This window comes from Tympanuchus pallidicinctus, unplaced genomic scaffold, assembly GCF_026119805.1.
Source record: "Tympanuchus pallidicinctus isolate F22 unplaced genomic scaffold, pur_lepc_1.0 scaffold16, whole genome shotgun sequence".
Lineage (NCBI taxonomy): Eukaryota > Metazoa > Chordata > Aves > Galliformes > Phasianidae > Tympanuchus > Tympanuchus pallidicinctus.
Window position 1 is genome coordinate 1,549,334 of NW_026294679.1, and position 10,667 is coordinate 1,560,000.

The following is a 10,667-nucleotide window of genomic DNA, read 5'->3' on the forward strand; positions in this document are numbered from 1 at the left end:
ATTTGTAGGTGCCACGTATAATAACCCACATATCTACACATCTTCAACTGCATTACATTTCATTTTTTGTTTCTATTCTTCTTAAGGATTCTAACCCTGTACCTCTTGCGCTCTTTCAAGGTAAATTCCATAAAGTCCCTTGTCTTAATTAATAAAACCAATCTGATGCATAGTACCAGAAGTCAAATGTAGCATCCCTTAAGCCCTTTTGTGATAGAGAGGCAAAGAGACGCAGTGGGAGGGTTCTCTTGGTTGTCTGCTCTTATTGTTTTTTTGTTTGTTTTTTCATTGTACATGAAAACTCATCTCTGATGTTAAATTTGTAGCCAGGGTTTAATGAACTGAATTGATGAGCATCAAAAGGCTTAGGGAGATACACTTTCTGGTTTTGAAACTAGTATAGATCTATACGCATATGTCTGCCCTGTCTCACTGGGGTTAGTGTTTATTCCCTGAAAAGACTTCTATTGTTTTTCTATTGTGCTGCCTGTGCTTTTTTCCAGGGGAGAAAAATGTGTGCAAATGTCACAGGAGGAGGAGAGTAAGAGTCCTCACCACTGAAATTAATTTTTTCATTTTGCATGAAACCAAGTTTGCTCAGAAGCAGTGCCGTGGTGCCATAATGTTTGACATGATTTACTACTTCTCTCACTTAAATTAACAAATTGGACCATATTTCATCAAGATAATTAAGCACATCTATAACCTTAATAACGGGACTTTCTCCCATGTGCAGTCCTACAAAACTAACTGCATCTAAAGCACAAGCAGATCCTTGTCGCCTGTATCTCCTTATTTTGGGCTACTGGCCATCCTTCCGTGTCTGCTGCTATGTTCTGTCAAACAGCTCCAGGATGTATAGAGTCATAGAATCGCAGAGCATCCCAAGTTGGAAGGGACCCATAAGGATCATCAAATCCAACTCCAAATATGTTGATTTGGAACGATGAGTGAATTCATGCTAAAAACATGGTTTTAGATTAGCAACGAAGTCGTTGATACATTTTTGTCACTAAAATACAGATCCTCCCTGCTCCCCAAAACTGCAGACCGAAAATTCAAAGTTCTTCTGTTCTGAGTCCATGATTGGTGCAGTGCCAAGTCACAGCTGGAAGCAATGAGCGAGCACCAGGTGAGAAAGCGTTGCTAACCCAGGGAACTCAGGTGCAAGCAATACATCTGAGTGATCAGAAGGAGTGGAGCCTGGATCCACCCCTCCTTTTCCCCATCTAAGGGTTAGCAGCTGAAGGAGTCATTTCTTTTTGGATTGAGATTGTATTCCTCTTGGGCTGTTACCAGTCATCAGAAGAGGTGAGCAAATTTTTGTTCTTTTTATGTGCGATCGCTTTATAGAGTTTGTATTCTGCTAGAAGGCACTGCCATAGCCACCTTTTTCTATTCAGCTAGTAACTTATGAGACGTGGTTTTGCTGCTTTGTGTTGCCATTTTGTTTTCAGGTCACTTTTTTCCCCAAACATTGGACTCCAGGGCTGCCCTGACCTTGTTTCTTGGCAAGCACACAGGGCAGAACTGTGTGGTCCAGGCAGAAGCACCATGAGCATGGAGAGATTAGGTGGAAACAATGAAGTCTAGTTCAGAATGCTGTTGGGCTGTTAATGCTCCTTCTTTGCTTAGTTTTTACAAACTGTAATCAATTAGTGAGCATCTGTGGGGAGTGGAAACTGAGACTTGTGACCACTTCTGCCTTTCCTAGTATGTTTTGTTTGCAGCCATTTAGCATGAAGAACTCTGCTTCTGTGCCCTTGAAGTGACACAATGGCAATAAGAACACAGAAGTTTTATGTGTGCTGTGTAGGAGCACAGCTTGTAAGCCAATACGTGCATGCCTTAAATCAGTCATGTCCACATTTTGCTCAGACCTATGAGCAGATCCGGGTAGATCTGACGGCAGCCAATACAGTGGCCTTCTCTGGTGTTCGTGTCCATTGATTTCCTCTTTGTCCAGCTGTGTTGTTTTTTTTTTTTCTTTGTGTTTTAAGGAAAATTACTCCCCCCAGTTTCATCCACCTCTCTTTGCTGTGCTGCCTACTGAAGCTTTCTGCTCCCACCAGCTGCCATGAACCTCCAGGTTCCCCATGGTGCTGCTCCCCCCATCCACTCCCTGATTCTCCTCTCCAGCCCCCCTGTGGCCCCAGGTTGGCTGTGGTTAATTTTTGTTTCATCTTGCAGTCAGTATTACATAAATAGTGCAAGCTTGTCCTTGCCTCCCATGATTGATGGGGAGGTATATTTGTACATATCGATTGAGATAAAAAATTAGTAGTTTGCAATAGGAAAGGCAAATTAGTCATCAGAAGGAAGGTGCTTGGAGTATTTTAAGAGTTCCTTGATTAATTCTCATGCTGTGAGTTCTTCTGACAGTAAGTTTTATGTCCTGAGATGTGGGAGGATGAGGCAGTAGTATCGGGTTATTGCAAATTTTACTTTTACTTCTCCCTGATTTATTTTACTGGCACTTTCTGCGATTAGGCACAGAGGGTAAAAATGACTTCATTTTGGGGTGACAACAGCACTTTTATTTGTGGCTGAATTAGGAGCCAGGAAGAAGGGTGGAGGTTTCAGCTACAAAATTATTTTCCTTTTTGCATAAAAATTAATATTAAAAAGTTAGTGTGTGTGAAATCCAAATAGTCATAATCCATGGTGACAAATCCATCCGTTGGATGTTACTTCTAAAGGAGGAAAGCACTAATTCTGTGATATACTGATCAGCCTGAGAGGTAATTTTTGGTCTGCTTACTTGACAATTTTTTTCCTAATGACCTCATTGAAAGTAGTTTTTAATAAGCATCCTAGGAGACTGAGTGCCCTCCATCTTATTCCTAAAATACTTTTCACTTTCCCAAGGATTTTGTGGCATGTCTTTCAGTTTTCTTTATTACAAACTATAATAGAATTCTTACCAGTAAAAATTGGCTTATATTTGGCACTGTTAATTTGTCCAAGAATAATTTAGATAGAAATTCCAATTACTTTGCAAGGAGCACATTTGCTACTGTACTCTCTTAGCTTGTTTAAAAAGAAGTCTTTGATAATTTGCAAGCATTTCTCATGAAAGGCAATTCTACTTAACTTGAATCCAGAAGGAAAAAAGACGCACAGAGGTTTCAATTTTTAAACTGATAACAAAGCACTATATTTATGCTGTTACATTTCAGCACAAAGAGGCTGCAAAATAACCTTTTTTTAGTTAATGGTAGAAAAAAAAGATTTAATTGCTCTGAAACACTTACTCTATGTATTATCTCGTTGATTAGAAGACAGTTGTAAATGACTTATTCAATGTAATTGCAAACTCTGGCATAGAAACCAGAAGTAAATTGTATGCCCTTGCAATCTGAGGAGTAGTGAGTTTGAACACTTTTAATTGAGAGTTTTCTGTAGTCAGCAGAGGTACAGTATTTAGGATGTAGGCTTTTCTTGGTGGCTTGAGCATTGGCATCCTTCAAACTTCAACTAGGACAACCCTGATAGCCAACTGTGCAGTAGGATGCTGTTGTTGTGGTAATTTGCAGAAGTAAGAAATACACATACTGGATAAGTGGGAACTGTGGGCAGTGGTTTCAGTAGTGTGGTGGGAACTGCCCTGTGCTTTGGAGCTTGTGGTCCTGGACAAGCACCGAGCAGAGAGAGAGCACCATCCAAATGCTGCTTCACAATATGGTGACATTGGCATCAGCCTCGACTGGGAAGCACATCTGTGTCCAGAAACATCAAATTAATCAGATGGTGGAGAGCAGAATGCAGTCCTTGTCTGAGGGCTTTTTTGGATGAGATCCACTGCCTGGTTTGGGAATGGCCACACTGTCATTAACCTTGCTCTAAGAACCTGGAGAACCAGGTTCAGGATATACTTCTGGTTGTTCCCACTCTTTTATGAGATGCTCAGCCATCCTTTGCTGCTGTGCTGAGGTCCAGACACCACACACCAGCAGTTCAAGAAAGTCATGTTGAAGTGGTTGAGGAGAATTCTGCTCTGTCATTTGTGTTCAGCCTTGTAATGGTCATCTGAGAGCTACCAGATCACTGCTGGGCTGGATGTACCAAGAATTGAGGTCCTCCACTGACTAGTGTCACTTCATTCTCCAGTGTATGTCACTCTCCCAGCATAACTAATACCATACAGGTGCTGATTTTAGACAGAATGAAATGTAAGAAAGGAGTCGTGCTGTGGAACACAACACCCCGATAGAGCATAGCGCGCAAAGCCAGTATCCAGCAGAAAGGGAATCAAACCAGAAAGGTGATAAGTACCCAAAACGTATAGGCTAAAAACTTGCATAGTTTTATTCTGCATTTCTGTCAGGTTTTGCTGCAACTGCATGCATTTATTGGCTGTAGTCATGCTGAGCAGGAGGGTGCCAGGGCATCTCTGCTCTTGTGGCTTTGCAGCAATATGTCCACGAGCCAGAGAGATCAGAGAGCGTTGCCTTCCTGCTCCTAATCCACTGAGCATGAATTGGAGCTGTGTACTCTGGACTTCCTTGGTTGATTATTCCTTTAAATCATTGGTTTAGACTTTCTGCAAGTACAGTCAGTTCTCATTAGTTCCTGGTTTGGAAACCCATGGTATATTTAGACGTCATATACATTTGTCAGTGAAGAGGAGCTTAAATGATCTACTTTGTTCACTGCTTAATTATGTTATTTTACTGTTCCTGAAAACCTGACACAAGGCAAATTTACATTACTGTGCTCCTAATTAGACAATAATCCTTAAGGATTTGAATGATACATACCCAAAGTAATTTCCTTGTTCACTAAATATGAATTTCCTTACATTAGGTTAAGAAGATGGCACGATGACAGCAGGCGTTGTGATGATGACAGCCCTCAACTTGTTTGTCTCTGGAGTCAAAATCTATTAAAAGACACATAGCGATCTCAGCAATTTCTTAAAGCATAGCATGTGAAACCAATAAACAGTCATATATGCAAAGGAATAAAATATACATCTTATCACTGCTGTTAGGTTGCCCACAAGTCCATGCTACTGAGCAATGGAAAATATTTGTAGTCCCTGTTTCCCAGCGTGATCCAAGCTGTTATCTTGTCATGCATTCATCACTTCTGCAGCTCAAACAGGAATGCTGACTAGGAAGTTGGCTGTTCTGAAGGAGAAATCTCATAGGGTCCTTCATGCCCCAGATACCTCTGGTTTGGTTCTTGGTTCCAGGTGCACTCATCTCATGCATGTGGTGTAATGCTCTTGGCTTTGTCCCTGTCTCTGGCTGTTGTGTGTTGAGAGGTCTTGTGCCTTTTGTTATTGGCCAGGGTGTTGTGGGGTAGTAACACTTAGCATTTTCTTCTATAAGCAATTTAATTTATTGCATTGCTACATTTAATCTTTGCATTGAGTCCAGATGCCACAATAATGGTGCATAAAAATAATTAAAGATAAATAGGCCATAGCAACTTTCCTGTTGCCAGATGCTGTAGCTTGAAGTTGTGTACCAAAAATGCATTTCTAGAGAATTACTTAAATTTCTAACTAGCAGAGAAAAACTTTCCATGGACGCTGTCTGGTGTCGTGTGTACAGAGCTCAAGGCCTTTTTCAAAGACAATTCTTTTTCCACATGTTTGAAATTGTATTTCTTCTTGCCATAAAATGGAAATCTATAGTTTTCAGTCTCCTTCTATAACTGTTCCAGTGACTTCGCTTACAAAATATAAAAAGGCTGACTGTAGTAGTGACAAATGCCCAGTGCTGCTGATGTCAGATGCTCCAACCTGGAGAGAAGCTGTTGTTCAATGGATCAACATTAGCATGGGAGTTGGTTTGGAGCTATGATGGGTATTAAAAAACAACAACTAAAAAAAAAAAAATAGAGAGGGGGAGGAAATCTTACACTGCTTGGATGGGATGTATTGCATATTTCAGCTCTGAGTACTGAGAAGACTGCTGCTAATTCTTATCTACTGTGGCAGAGTACAAATGCTGCAGAGGGGGCTGCTCCAGGAGAGTAATTCCCTTGTCCAGCAATGCATCAAACAGTGGGGGAAAAAAATGTGATGGAGATGCCTCATAATTATATGATCAGAATATTTCAGTGTCAAGTTTACATAGCTGATGTGTCCCTACTACATCAAGAGCAAAATGCTCTCTGGTGAAGCTGAGTTGCAACATCAGCCTTTACTCCAACCCTGAGCAGATAGATGTGCGGACTTTGCTGCCTGTCATGTGTTTTCCTGCTGATATTGTTATAATTGAATATTTTTGAATGTCTGCTGATGTTTAGGTGCTCCCAGGGGCTGGTTTCCTCCTCAGCCCCAACACAGCCTGCATTAGATGATTTTTGTGTCTCTCATAAGGCTTGATCCAGTCAAGCAATGAGATCTGTTTGTGGGGTGTGAATCCCTTTAGTTTCAGTGGGAGCCTTCAGTGCTGAATAGTAAATGGAGAGGTTGGGACAGATTAGCACTGAATTCGTGTGAGTTTTGCTCAGATCTCAGCAAACTGCATGTATCTGCAATGGAATAGGCACTTTGTTAGGTTAAGAATCACTTCTTCATGGTCAGTAAAGCAAGCAAATAAAATTGAGAGAGAAATACATACAGCATCAGCTTGCTGGTATACAAAAATTATGGTATTTTCTGTTGTGAAGAGAAAGCGTTCAGAAAGAAAACCCATAATCATGTTACTGTATGATCATCCTATATAAGCACATTAGCAAAGCACCATGATAGCAGTCACATTGTGAACCTAAAGCCACCCCTAATTAAACTGTCTGCATCCCCCAGCATTTTCCTGTAATGATGTCAAGCCGCGCAGCAATTAGTTGTCCCTCTATGAATGTAAACACTGTTTGTAAATCATATAAATTTAACCTGCTTTGCTTATTGGAAAGCTCCTAAAATGGAATTAATTAGAATTGTAGATTTTGGAATTCTAATGTATTGAATCATTTTTGAATGTCTTGATATAATATTTTCTCTGATTCATAGCAATTAATTTTGGTGGCAAAGGTAGCACTTATTAAAAAGCTCCACTATAATTTGGGGCAGAACTAATGGTGTGTACAATGGCATGTAAAATATTTTATTGCGTTGCCAGGATTGCTGCGGGTTTATTTTAAAATCAAGACTGAGTCCATTCAAAGGAAGCTGATGCCCTGACCTTTCAGCTTTCTCCATTTGCTACCTACCGCACTACTTCACTCTAATTTGAATGTTAGGTTTGAATACTGAAGAAGTATGCCCTTGTGCAGTAGTTCATCTTCTCTTTAGAGATCAGACTAAATGCCTGTGGCAATATGCTAGGAAACATAGCACATTACCATGAAATAGCTCCATTAGAGACAAAGAAATGTAAGCAAAACAAACACGTTTGCCACTGTTTTTAGCTCAATTATATTTCTCCAACTGATGGTGTTGCACGAAATGAAAAAGTGCTCAGGACCTAAATTTAGTAAACCTTTTGTTGCAATTTACTCCCGAAAATCCTCTGTTGCTGGAGTGGGTGGTTTACCTGAGCCATCAGCTACATAGCACGTTTATGGTTATTGTATTTTACAGGTTGATAGATTTTTATATTCTGTCCAAGTCAGGATCTTACACCACCTGGTTTATTATTTAGTAATTTACAGTGCAGTCAGGCATGTTTGGTTTAATGTAGGATAAACTTATAAATCTATTGTTCCTCCAGTTGCTGGGGTTGGTGTGCAATGAACTACAGAGCTTGATGCGTACATACATTTCAGCTCTGCTTATTTTCTTTGATAGGGAAGCAGGCAATAGATAACACAGTGACAGTAGCATCCCAGGGGATAGCAAAATGTGAGAGCAACACACCGTCAGGTTAGTAGGTCATTATTGTATGAGCACTGAGCCATTAATTGACTACTGTACCAGGCTCAATCTGTGTCAGATTATGGCTTTTGGCAGCAAGGACTGCTATCTAATAGCTAACTTTGCTTCTTTACTATCTTTTTATTGGGTTTTCTGATAAAATTACACATCATAGGTAAGCATATTTGTTACACTTTAAAAAAAATCAAAACAACAAAAAACAACTGAACAAATGAAACTCTTTCAGAACAGTGGTAACATCGGTAGGTAATTTTTCACATAAGGTACCATCTAGCAGAGCAGTCCTGCTAATACTATTGAGTAGCTTTTAAAAAACTTGTTAAGAAACTGAGTAGACAGATGCTTCATTTAGGGTGAGTAGATACAGCTGGTGCAAAGCTATTAGGAATGGCTATCTGACACCTGAGTTGTTTTACTAGCCTTAAGCTTCGGGAAGGGGTGAGTGTAAGGACTGTATCAACAATGATGAGCAGTGTTGGAGGGAGGCTTGCTGGTTGCTACAGCCTGCTTAAGGAATAAAACAGAACTGCCTGCCTTGACACAGCTGTTGGGCATGCAGTCCCAAATCTTGAGGGGTGGATTTGTGTACAGAATTATCTGCTCTTTGCAAACAGGAAAATATCTGTCTTTATGGGGATCAATGTTTGGGGTGAGAGAAATGGTGCTCCTAGTAGCTCTTGAAATGGTAGGGGGAAAGGTTCTTCCTTAATCCTCTTACAAGCCATTGAAGTTGTGTTGCTATGAAACATTCAATGCTGTTGCAAGCATGTAGGGTGATTCTGTGCCACTTCAGTCAAGTGGAAGGTAAATTCCTGGCCTTAATCAGTGGGCTGTGGGAGGCTGAAGCAGGTGGTGTTGAGCCCAGCAGTCAGCTGGGGCAAGATTTTGTCCTGGGTTTAAGGTGAAATCCTGACTCTAGTTCTCACATCATTTCAGATATCTGCCATCCTTCACTGAGAACTTCAGCAACCCTCATCTCTACACCTGTCAGAAGCAAGCCAGGTACCCAGCCTGGATGAGAGCATAACACGAGTTAATTATTGCTTTAATTTAAGTGAAGTCCTATGCTGAGAGCTGTTGTCAGTGGGATTCCCTGGATTTGGTAAGGTAAGTTTGTCTGTCGGCTTGGCTGGAAAATGGAATTAATTCTTCATGTATTTCCTCCAATGGAGTGGGGGCCTCGGGCAGGGATTTGGGGTGTCCCAGCTGGGGCTGTGTTCCTGCTCTGTAATGTATCTGCTGGTGTTTGACAGTGTTGCTGAAGTGATAGAGGCCGAGTCTAATTTCTGTTCCCACCGACAAATGGACCTGCTTGTGACCTTGGGCAAAATAGTTAATCCAGCTGGCCCTCAGTTTCCCTATTTTGCTCTCCATTAAAAATGATTTGCTGCCTGAGAGTGTCAGGCACTCTGTGAGGACCCAATGTGATTATTAATAATTATCAATATAGGGAAGAGCGTGAGAAGATGGCAAAGGAAGACAGACCTTTGTTAGAACTGTATTTAGATGGAATGCCATTGCAGCCAATAGCTTGTGGGTCTTGTTTTTCTGCCGTGTCTAAATCTGAATAACTTTCAGTGGATTTCTTGTGCATTTAAATGACCACAGATAAAAATATGCAACAACTGAGCTCAGAGCATCTCATCTTGTTTTTGTAATTCTGTGCTTTCTCCTTTGCTGCAAAATCATTTTCTAGAAATTGGAGAGCAATATGTAAAATATGTTTTTCAGACAGTGGAGTCTGATTACATTGATTCTGCTCTGTGTAGTGCTCTTAATGGAGATTTCTGGTTTCCATTTACTGTAAATTTCTGGTTAGCATTTGGTGCATTGTGTGATGGGACTCGTCTCTATGTTCTCTGCTGCTTCAGGTCCCCTTGGTAGTTTTTTAAAAACTCATTTGGAAGAATTAACTACCTTTTATGTATTTAAAATTTGACTCCACGGAAATCGATGTACAAATAATTTTTATGGTTACAATAAGTACGTTCCATAACACAATACAAATATCTGTATGTAAATCTTGCCTCCGAGGTAGCTATCTACTGTACATCCCAGTACTTATCCCACTTTCACACCTAATTTTCTTTGTGAATCACACATAAAACTCGCATATTCTCTGCTGTGCAATGAAATCATGAATTCTTAGCATGCCCACACGTAAGACATTTCTCTGAGAATAATATCCATAACTATTTTTTAAGGAAAAAAAAAAAAAGCCAGGGAAGGTTTTGGTGCACCATTTATTTTTACGATAATTTAAATATGTTAATACTATACCTAAGAGTTTTATATACATTCTCATTTTGCATAAAGAAGAGCTTTTTCTTCTGAGCTCTGGATTGCAAGACTGGGAGGGGGAGGGAGAAACCTGCTCACTGCACGGAAGGCATCTTTGGACACAATATTAAACAACGTCATAAAACTGCATTCTCTCCAGACTTTTAACAACTGTCTTGTACTGCACGGCAGCTCAAAAACATATATTTCCCTTTGCAAACAGGTGTTTTAAAATTAATCCTCACAAATTTGTGAGAGCGTTTAATAAAAGTGTATGTGCCATCAGTGTGCACCTGGAAGGTGGGCTGTGACTAATGGCTTTGTGCTGGCTGGGAGTGCATTTAAACACCTTTTTTATTTTCTCTTTCCCTCCTTCCTCCCACTCTTTCCTGTGATGGCTGCTTGGGGTTTTTTTTTTCTTAGAGGCTATTAATGCCATGACCCTTCTTCAGGATGTACCTGTACTTCATATTTGGGTTTGGTGACCTGTTGTCCATTGCACCTCGCTCAAGGTTGGGTTCCTCCAATGCCATTCCTGGGCATGGACTCCAGGTGG

At 40.5% G+C, this 10,667-nt stretch overlaps 1 long non-coding RNA gene across 1 annotated transcript in view; it reads left to right on the forward strand.

The window, feature by feature from the left end:
- Positions 1–1,202: 1,202 nt before the first annotated feature.
- LOC128077622 (uncharacterized) overlaps positions 1,203–10,667 on the forward strand; it is a 19,421-nt gene continuing 9,956 nt past the window's right edge. Inside the window, exons 1-2 of the long non-coding RNA XR_008205105.1 lie at positions 1,203–1,311; positions 8,768–8,938. This is a non-coding gene — a long non-coding RNA (uncharacterized LOC128077622). The remainder of the gene's footprint in view (positions 1,312–8,767; positions 8,939–10,667) is intronic.